Below are 11,412 nucleotides of genomic sequence, written 5' to 3' on the forward strand. Positions count from 1 at the left end.
GAGGTGGCCAAAGCCGCACAGAGGTAGCGGAAAAGACAGAAAGCACTCTAGAAAAGAGAGGCCCACCACAGCAAGAAAGAAGAGGACGCACAGGCTGCTGCGGAGAGCTCGGCGGAGATCCAAGCACGGTGGGGTATCGCCGACAAAGCCGGGAAGGATAACGATGGCGTTTGGCTAGCATGTGAGAAGTAGTACTACTAGTAGTTATTGTGTGTGTCTGCGTCGCCCGTACGTTTGTTTAATTAACTACAAGCATGTACCAGTACTAGTTACTACTGTAGTTTTTAGAGCAAATTACAAGTACATTAGCCTAGACTCAATGGAAAAATTCCTATCCTATGCATCAAATGGCATCTCTTTCTCTATAGGAATTGAAATGCATGTCATCTCACTTCCTATGATTTTCATATTCCTATAAAATTCCTATCCTATGAACCAACAGAGGCCTCCGCTGGAGTACAACACTACTGTAGCTAGCAGTATTGCTGGTATAGTAGTTTTCTTCAAGAAGCAGAATTCAACAACGTCATGATGGTTCCTTTGTCTAAGCAAGTTTATAGTGGGAAAGGTTGGGCCTGTGATTTGACGGCTCATTAGTCATTATTGCTGCGGCGTGACGACCAGCATGACTCTCCCTTGGAGTTATACTTGCATGGCAAGTGGACCAGGATGGTCGACGTCCCACATGTCGGCTAATGGAAGTATTCTTTTCGATATCGAGGAGCAAGGAAACCGCGTGGTATAGTATCACTGGTTATGTATATTTATTTTTTATTTTTGATGAAAGCTAGCGTTTCATCTCTTACGGCGAGGAGTGCCAAACACGGAACGCGCTTGATGTCGCACACATAAGTGAAAGATGTAGGACATGAATAGCGTGGTAGAGCGTCTCCACTTCTTCCACTTCTAGGTCGGAGACCACACGTAGTACTAGTGGTATGAACGATACAAAGTGCGACCCGGAAAGAAAGACACGTCTAGTTGGAAAGTCTCGGGCCATACACGTAAACAAATATAAAACCTAATATGTGCCTCCAATTAATATAGTAGTAGAGTACTTAGGCACGTACATCATAACATCACCGTGCATTGCACATACAACATTTAGTGGTAGTAAGGGACAAATGCCTATATGCCACGCATGTTCATACTATTTGTGCCTTTCTACTTCACTTACTGCGCTACATTACTCAGGTTCGTACGTCCACTCCTGGGTACATGTCCGTCTCGTAGTTGCAGTCCCATGTGTTCTTCATAGATGGAACAATCCATAACGGTCGGCAACGGGAGTCCATATCATTGCAGCTTCTTAGCACTACAAAAAAATACACTTCTGTGATGATACATGTTTGTTAAAGTAGGTCACGTTTTCTGTCATGCATGTACATCCATGACGATTTTATGACAGAATCAAGATAGTCATACCTATGCTGTCGTACAAGTGTTCCATGACATTACCAAAATTATCATCACGGAAGTGTCCACTTCCATGACGATGAATCGCGCGTAATAGAAGTGCTTTCGTCAAGGGTGACCGACACGTGGCATCCACCGTAATGGGTCGCCGTTAAGCTATTGGGTCCGGTTTTGGATCCGATAACCCGTTAACAGTCCAGACCAATGAGGATTTTCCACGTGTAAAATTGTCATTGGCTGGAGGAAACACGTGTTGGCTCACCGTTGGGACATATGTCATCAATTCATTGGACAGGAGGCGCCGATGATACGTCCACACGTGACATGGCCCAATAGAGCGTCATTCCGGTGAAAAGGCCAGCCCATTTGACTTAGTCAAACGGTAATAGGCCGGCCCATGGAAAGCCTTTTAACGGCCTGTTCGTATATAGCCCATTTATGGCCCGCTAACTCATGGCCCATTACGGCCTACCGGAATTAAGCCCAGTAGCTTCATCTGGGCCGTCCAATATGATTCCAGACCATTGTAACTTCTGGCTCATGTATGGCCCGTGATGTCTTTCGGCCCATACGCGGCCATTTGTAACTCTTGGCCCATTAAAGGCCCGTGGTGAATCTGGCCTACAATGAACAGTGTACCGCTTTATACCCATTAACAACCCATTATTCCATTGGGCCATTTCCAACCCGTGTTATCTTTTGGCCTTCTCAGGGCCCATTTATTCTTGGCTTGTTTCCAGCATTTGGTTACTTACGGCCCGTTACTCGCCTTTTCTACTTGTGGGCCAAATTCAGCCCGTGGTTACAATCGGCCAGTTTGCGGCCCGTTAATCCATTGGGCCATTTTCATAGCATCATCAAATACGGCAGATTGACGATGGCCCGTTATGGTCAGCCCATGAACGGACGATTCCAAATCTAGCCCGTTTACGGCCAATAATGCGGTCTGTTATTGGCCCATGTTTGGCCAATCAATCATATGGCCCGTAGAAGGCCCATTGATGCTATGGCCCGTAGAAGGCACATCGTTTCTACGACCCTTGGAAGGCCCATTATTTCTACAGCCCGTAGGAGGCCCATGGTAACTACAGTAAATATTTAGCCCATGGTTAATGTGGACTTGTTTTAAAAAATAGGTTATTGCGGCCACTAGCAAACCGCGGAAAAAGAACTGCACTGACTACAAGCAAACAAATAAACAAGACAACAAGGAAATAAATAAGCAAGCAACTTGAGCTAGGCTATCACGGCTATTACACATATTACATCCACTGGGCATTAAAGTTCGCCACCAGTTCAAATATAGGAAACAAAGCCGCATATCATATACACTGGTTGTCAAACTTGGCGACCAGTGCAAATAAACACCGCAGCAAAACAATTCCATAACTGAAAGCACTTCAGAAGAGCTCAAGAAACAATATCCTGGGTACCCATAATGCTAGCAAGATGCTTAGCAAGCTTATTAACTTTCTCTTGTTTGGCGATTAAATCCTCCAGCTCTTGCTGTTGCATAAGAAAGTAGGCATCTGAATTCTGCAGGGACTTCCTCAGTCCTTCGACTTCTTGTGCAGTACAACTGACTGATGCATTTCAGCTTGTAGCTGAGACGGAAGAAGCCAGAGTGATTCAGGCAGCGAGTTCAAAGAGCTTGTGCCAGCGGTACTGGCCAGTAACTCGAACACTACATCAATGCAGGACTGTGGGGTTTTCTCACTGTCTACAAGGTCATTTTTATCACCTTTCTTGGAGACCAATAGGGCTGTCTCACTATGTTGAACCTTATCTGCATTACTTTCTCTACCATTGCATAGTGGGGTGCTCTTCTCCAATATTCTGTTCGCATACTATGAGAGAAACAAGCAGACACATCACAGGTTTAGCATGTAGTATACGAAACTCATTTTGGTAAACTGGTTCAGTAGTAAGGTGGACAGGCTAACAGCATGAAACAAACATATATCTATGTACTATGGTCACTGTATTGTCCATATCATTCTAGTTTATGTTGCCAAATCAAGATAGAGACATAGTTCAACTCATATATTTTTAAGACACAGCAGCATAGATAGAATATAAGTGTGAGAAACTACACAGCATTGGCAACACTTGTAATGTGCATCACATGAGAACATAACTGTTTATACCACTAAAACTGAAATCAACATAGAGCAAGAAGTTAGAACAACAATCCAGTTAAACAAATAGGTTTAAAACATACCTGTTGCACCATTGGAGTTTCAATTTGATCCTTCAAATTCGAAAGTAGTTGGTATGAGTAAATACAGTGATGCAACAGCAATGGAATATGGACCATAGCTACGGAATCTGACCTGAGAACAGTTGCTCTTCTGCTTTAAACGTGGAGTTTGGGTTCACTGTGGTGGTCTTCGTGCTTTGGGCACTGCAGTTGCTTTACAAACTGCTCGTGTGGGGGTACTCTCTGGTGGACATGGTGCTTTGTCAACTAGAACTGGGTTACTATCCGCTTGGGTTGGGGTTAGATGGGTTGTAGCTAGTTCCCTGCCCAATGGTGTAAGTGTGCAATCTGGAAGAGTCTCGATTATGTGTGGTGGGGCTAGTTTGTGGGCCAGTACAACCATGGTTCTATCTGCATCAACGGGTAGCACTGTATTTAGTGAAGAACGGGTTTTTGCTCCCTTAGATACTGCCATCACCCCCTCCAATTCAAATGTCTGATAAACACGAAAAGAAATTGAACGTACAGACATTGTATGATAGACAGATGTGGTAATTCATATATATGTTGTCTAACCAAACAGAACAGCATGACACAATTTCACATCTATGATGCCTAACTAAACAGGATAGCATGACACAGTTTCAGATATATGATGGATAACTTAACAGGATATACTAGCGCATTTCAACATATGATGCGTATCTAAACAGGATGACATGACAAAACTATATGATGTCTTTCTGAAATAGGTCAGGATGAAGTAATTCAGATACATGTTGTCTAAGTATACATGATGGCATGATACAATTGACATAATTGATTCATATACTAAGCAGCTGGCACTCGCATGTATGATATCTAAACTAAGCAGATGGAATTCAATATTGTGCATATGATGTCTAAACTAAGCAATGCAAGACACCGTATGCATGATATGAGAAATATAAACATTGCAACTTAGAGCATACACCTCAGGCGGGATATCGGACTGGCCATCTGTCTCCGAATCCTCCTCTGAGGAGCTCCCTGTAACCGTCGAGATACATGCTTCAACAGGTACCATTGCCTGCTCTGAAGACCTTGTTTTCACTTCTTATTTTTCCATACCCGGCTCAAATGGCTGATAGACATGAAGAGTAGTTCAATATACACAGGTTGTCGACAAATGGAATACGTAATGAAAAAAAATGTCATGAGATAATTCACATATATGATGCCTGGCTACATGGCGGTGCATAATTCACATATATGATAACTGACTGAAAAACATGGCATTGCATAATTCACTTATCTGAAATAGAAAGCAAACAGGAGGCATTCACACAAAGCATGTCTAATCTAAGCAGATGGCATGGCAATGCAAGACACCATATGCATGATATGAGCAATATAACCCTGCCAAGTTAGAGCATGCACCTAGGGGGGATACCACTGGTCATCTTTCTCTGAATCCTCCTCTGAGGAGCTATCTGTAACCAGCAAGAAATCTGCATCGACAGGTAGCACTAACAGCTCAGAAGACCTTGTTTTCACTCCAGATTTTCCCATGACCGACTCAAATGGCTGATGCACAGGAAGAGTAGATGAATGTATAAACATTGTTGACAAATGGAATACATTATGAAAAAAATATGGCACGATACAATTCACATATACGATGACTGGCTAAACAGGATGGCATTGCATGATTCACGTAGATGATGCCTGGCTAAAGAAGATGGCATTGCATAATTCCCATATACTCCCTCCGTTCCTAAATAATTGTCTTTTTAGAGATTTCAAATGGACTACCACATACAGATGTATATAGACATATTTTAGAGTGTAGATTCATTCACTTTGCTCCGTATGTAGTCACTTGTTGAAATCTCTAAAAAGATAAATATTTAGGAACGGTGGGAGTATGATATAGAAACCAAACAGGTGGCATTCACACAAAGCAAATCTAAACTAAGCTGATGACATATAAGATGTATAATGTAAGCAATGTTGTCGGCGTTCTGGGAACGGGGGTCCCCAGACTTGCCTGCCTGCGGCCCACGGCGTGGCCAAGCTAGCGGGCTGTACGGCCCCTCTTCATCAGCAAGACATCCAAGACCCTTGCGAGGGGCCAAGCTTCGCGAGGCGGACGATTCAAGACCTCCTCAGGAGTGGCCTAGTCAGGCAGGCTCACGAGGAGCGGAGATATCAAGGCGGGGCGAACCTCACGAGGCTCTCGTGACATGAGCCATGACGATCAGCACCAGGCAGGCGCCAGGCGGGTGCCAGTGCGCGCAGCGTCCTTGTTTCCACTTTGGTGCTAAGGAGGCCAGCGCAGGCGAGGAGTACCGAGGCATCAGGCAAAGGTTGCCTTATCGGTGCAACGAGACCAAGACCAGGAGGACGGCAAGATGGAGGTCATCGTGGAGCCCAAGACGGCGTCACCACCAGATCCTTTTGCAGGCAAAGACCGCCTTTGTCAGGATAGCTTGTACTAGCTGTCCCCCTTCAAATTTGCCCGCCGTTGTTGGCTCCCTTCCCGCTCAATATTTGGGGAGAGGACCAGGGCCTATATAAGTAGAGCTAGCCACCACAGTAGGGGCATCGGGCAGTTTACCCAGCTCTGACCCGCTAAGTTCACCAAGCACAAGAACACCTCAACCTCAGGAGGCTGTTCTTCCCCTTGTGCTTGGTGAACTTAGCGGGTGAGAGCTGGGTGAACTGCCCGATGCCCCTACTTTGGTGGCTAGCTCTACTTATATAGGCTCTGGTCCTCTCCCCAAATATTGAGCGGGAAGGGAGCCAACAACGGCGGGCAAATTTGAAGGGGGACAACTAGTACAAGCTATCCTGACAAAAGCGGTCTTCGCCCGCAAAAGGCTCTGGTAGTGACGTCGTCTTGGGCTCCACGATGACCTCCGGCTTGCCGTCCTCCTGGTCTTGGTCTCATTGCACCGATAAGGCAACCTTTGCCTGATGCCTCGGTACTCCTCGCCTGCGCTGGCCTCCTTAGCACCAAAGAGGAAACAAGGATGTTGCGCGCGCTGGCGCCTGCCTGGCGCCTGCCAGGTGCCGATCGTCATGGTTCACGTCATGAGAGCCTCGTGAGGTTCGCCCCGCCTTGATATCTCCGCTCCTCGTGAGCCTACCTGACTAGGCCACTCCTGAGGAGGTCTCATGTCGTCCACCTCGCGAAGCTTGGCCCCTCGTGAGGATCTTGGATGTCTTGCTGATGAAGATGGGCCGTACAGCCCGCTGACCTGGCCACGCCGTGGGCCGCAGGCAGGCAAGTCTGGGGACCCCCGTTCCGAGAACATCGACAGATTTCTTTTATGAAGTCCTTGACCACTACGAGCTGCAGGCATTGCATCTCCATCCCAACTCTGTCCTCCTCCTGTCCATATTCGCCTACTACTTTGAGGCGTACCTGGGCGTGATGCCATCCGTGGCGCTCCTGCGCCATTTCTTCTTCCTCCGTGTCAGCGAGGGTCACATCTCCGGATGCGCTAATTTTGTCACGTCCGGCAAGGCCAACTCGATGTCGAGCACCGGGAAGAGGGCTGACAACATTCGATCCAAATGGGTCATGATGGACGCCAAGCACGCCGATCCGCGTCTGGTGTTGCCAACGATAGCGCCCTCTTCCAACGGGGGTGGCCCAAGGCAGAGCTTCCCGATGAGTGGGTATCATTAGTGTTGGGGCAGATGATGACCGACTTGAAGCCGGGCAATGCGAAGGTGGCCAAGGTGACGGGGGTCATGCTCCTGAGGGAGTTCTTGACGCTGCGAGTTGCCCCGCTCTAGGTGCACGCACACCCCCTGTGGGAGCTTGAAGAAGAGGGAAGCAAGACCCGCCTGAGGCCGGGGGCCCTGCTTGACGATGAATTGGCTGCTATTCTGCGTCTCATAGTTGGGGACAACCAGGAGTACCCGCCAAGCGCATTCGTTCCCCTGTTCCAACGCAGGGCCCGGGAGGAATTCGTCGCCTCCAGGCTGACCTTTGACGCGCGTGGGCTGGTGCCGCCGATGCTCCCGGGGGCTCCTGCGGCACCGAAACCAGTGGAGGTGTCCTCTGATGAGTCCCGTGGGGAGGGGGAAGATGAGGTGGACTCGGAGAAGACTCTTGAAGAGGTGGGGGAGACTTCCCCTCTGAGCCAGGCCGAGATCCTCCGTGCTCTTCCTGACGATGCCGAGGCCGATGCCCGCCAGGAGGAGAGGGAGCAGCCCCTCATCCCGACGAGGGGTAGGTCGTCGCTGGTGCCTCGCGATGCCGCCTCCGTCCCGACACCTCCTGGGGCTGGCTCCGGCTCTGCTTCCGCACCGCCTGCCGCCGCCGGAACCCGAACGCCAGCTCCTCAGGTCCCGATGCTATCAGGCTTCAAGCTCCCCAAGCGGAAGTATGTCGCGGTGGATCAGTAAGTGTCTTAAGCTTCGCCTTGTCCCTGTTTGTGCTCGTCATTTCCTAATGCTCGCCCTTGGTTGATCAGGCCGACGTCTTCGGCAAAGAAGAGGAAGGAGGATGCGGCGGCCGTGCTTCCCTCCGCAGAGAAAGGAGGTAGCAGCGCCCGCATCTCCCCAGCCTGGTTGTCCTCGCGGGGCCAAGAGGAACATCGTCGCGTGGAATCATCCCCCATGGCCCCGGTGGCTCCGAAAGTGCCGGCGCCTGCTACGGTAGATGAGGTCCCAGCTGCTCCGGATACCGCGATCTCCCAGGCCATGGTGACGATGTCGCGTCCTCCCACTGCTGCACCTCAACTCCTTGGTTCTTCTGCTCCTGCTGCTGTTCTGGAACGTGCTCTTTCGGAGATGATCCAGTTGCAGGCAGATCTCCAGGGCGCGAACCCACGCCTGGTGGCCGGGCGCCTGGAGCTGGCCTCTGGCTAGCTTCACTTCGACCTGGCGGTTCGCGCGGCGCTGGGCCAGGCCACTGCGGCTTCCAAGAAGGAGAAGCAGAGTGCCGCCAAGGCCGCAGCCGATCGTGAGATGGCGCTGGAAGACGCCAAGGCCGCCCGGCAGATCCCGCGCGACAAGCACGCCGAAGAAGCACACTGCCGCCAAGCGAAGGAGGAGGAGACGAATGCCCGGGAGGACACCGTCAAGAACCGTGATGCTGAGCTGGCGGAGTTGGGGAAGACGCAGGGCGCCGAGCGCAACTGGTTGGAAGAGTTGGAGCGGAAGATGGAGGCGAGGGAGGCCGATCTTGATGCCAAGGCGCGAGTCCTGGCCGAAGACTGCGTGGCCTTCGCCGATCTCGAGAAGAGATCTCGCAAGGCGCTGAAGACGCTCTATGAGCACGGCCTGGAGAAGTCGCTCGCCACCGATGAGGACGGCCCCGCCCGGTTGCTTCCTTTCTTGGTGAAGGCGCTCGAGGAATTGTTGACAGCGTCAGTCCTATGGCGGAGGCAGAGGCTCGCGTCCTATCTTCAGCTGCATTGCACCTTTGCGACCCCAACGCTCGCCTTGAGGAGCTGCTGGAGCCCGTGGCTGAGGATGACTGTGAGGCCGCCGCTGCAGCTGTGCAAGGTCAGGAGGAAGCCCTGCTGGAGAAGTTCCGCGACTTTGCCTCCTCACCCCTGTCTGGCGATGCCGCCGACCCTGCGGCTGGCGGTGCAGGTGAAGGCGTCGCTACCCGGGATGGAGCACCTTCTGCAGGCGACGGCGGTGTCCAGGGGTGACCTGCAGCTAGTTTCCCGTTTCGTTCCTGCAACATGCATTAGGCCTCGTGGAGGCATTTAGACTTTTCATTTGATATCATGAGGACAATGTGTTTGTAATATTTGCTTCAAGATTTTGCGATTTCCTTCCTATTTGCTTTGCGTTCTACGTCGGCAGAGCCTGGCCCCACGCATACCTCAACCACCATTGGGCCGACCGAAGACCAGGACGGACCAAGGAATGAGGGGCTACGTCACCAGTTAGGCTCCTGATTCGCGATGCTAAGGAGTCCCCCTTGACGCGCAAACAGCTTATAGGGAAAGTTCGCGAGGATAGATTAATGTTCTACGTCGGCAGAGCCCGGCCCTGCGCGTACCTCAACCGCCATTGAGCCGACCAGAGACCAGGACGGACCAAGGAGTGAGGGGCTACGTGACCAGTTAGGCTCCTGAGTCGCGATGCTCAGTAGTCCCCCTTGACGTGCAAACAATTTCCATACCTGCCCTCGCCGAGGCCTTGGGAGGGGCGCGCGACGCCCAGGTCCGGGAGACCTGGTTGGGTGGCATGCGCTTGGGTGTGACCCGAGCGCAGCCCCCGTGCCCAGCCCCCTTGCGCGGCTCTCCCGAGGGGAGGCGTTGCGGTGAGGCTTGACGCTGAGCTCTGGGCTCCCTGAGGTTGGTACGACCGTGGGGTCGTCCTGAGTTGTTTATCACCAGCGCGAAGCATAGTGCTTCCGCTTGTGCATGGGCATAGCCTCTCCTCGGCAGTGTCGATGGCCAGCGGGGAGCATGGTGCTTCCACTTGTGCATGGGAAGGGGCCCCCCTCCGGGAGGAGCCCCCGGGGCGTGTACAGCCCGCCCTGACATGTGGGCCCTGACATGTGGCTTGCACGGCAGGGCTGCGAGGTGTATCTGGGCACTCGTGAGCGAGCGCGGGACTCACGAGGCCCTACCTGAAGGCGGGTTGCGCCTGGTCTTGAGTCTTGGTGACTGTGTGTTCCTGCAAGGCGGTTAGGTGCAAGCACTCTATGTCCTCAGGTCACGGCCCTCGAGCGAGCTCAGCCACCGCTAGTATGCCAGGTCGTGATGCCGTGGTCAAGGCCAGGGGGTGAGGGCTGGAGAGCCAGGAAGAGCTCCTGATTCGCGATGGTCAGGAGCCCCCCTTTTAACGCGCAAGCGAATTGCACAGGATGAACGGACCCATGGCGGGTGGCGATCGAGCAGGCGATAGCCGTAGGCAGGTTAAGCATGGAGAGCAGATCAACTTGGGTAATTGCAAGGAGATACATGCCACTGGGTCCGGCCCGAGCGGCTTGGGATGATGCAGCCCGAGGGGCGCCCCCAGCAAGGTAAGCTAAAGACATAAGCAAAAGGGATACGTGCCACAGGGACGGACCCATGCGGCCTGGGAATAATGCAGCCCGAGAGGCGCTCCCAGCTAAACGAGCTTGGAGGATGTCACATGGTTCTGTAGACGAAGTAGAGTTGGTGCAGCTGAAGGCGTGCACCGAAGGAGTGGCTCCTCTCGAACCACCAGGGCCCTGAGCCTCGGGAGGCTCTGGGGGCTCGGGAGGTTCCCTGAAGACCGTTTCCATTTCCTCCGGGACGGCGTGGTACCTGGCCTCTTGAGCCGCCAGGACGCGCCGCATGTTGCGCTGATAAGCTGACGCCACGCTCGGCAAGCCAAAGGGCATGCGAACGTAGCTGTGCAGTGGACCCTCGCAACGGCCCACACGCGAAGGCCAGAAACGCTCTTGAGAAGCAGCCCTGTCGAGCCCTGGGACATAGATGCAGACACGCAGCCCGGCATCCTCGCCTAGATGGGGAGCTGCACCTTGTGTGTGGCTGTCGACATGCATGACTCTTGCGTTTTGCAGTTCCTTAGTGGTCTTGGCGATGAACTTCTGAGTGGTGGGCACTCCTTGCCATGTGTTCTCCTGAGGGAAATGTGCCGCGAAGCACGCCTCCAAGTGGTGCCCAAGCGCCTCCCTCATGAGGTTGGCAAGGTCTGAGGCCCTCTAGAAGAAAGCCCCCGAGCCCTGCCTGAGGAAGGCACCGGGCGCGCCTTCCTATGCGATGGAGGGAGACGCCCCTGAGACGGACGCTGATCCTGATGAGGCTCCTGTCGCGACTCCATCCTCCTGAGGTCCTGCACGGCGC

This window comes from Aegilops tauschii, chromosome 4 (genome assembly GCF_002575655.3).
Source record: "Aegilops tauschii subsp. strangulata cultivar AL8/78 chromosome 4, Aet v6.0, whole genome shotgun sequence".
Lineage (NCBI taxonomy): Eukaryota > Viridiplantae > Streptophyta > Magnoliopsida > Poales > Poaceae > Aegilops > Aegilops tauschii.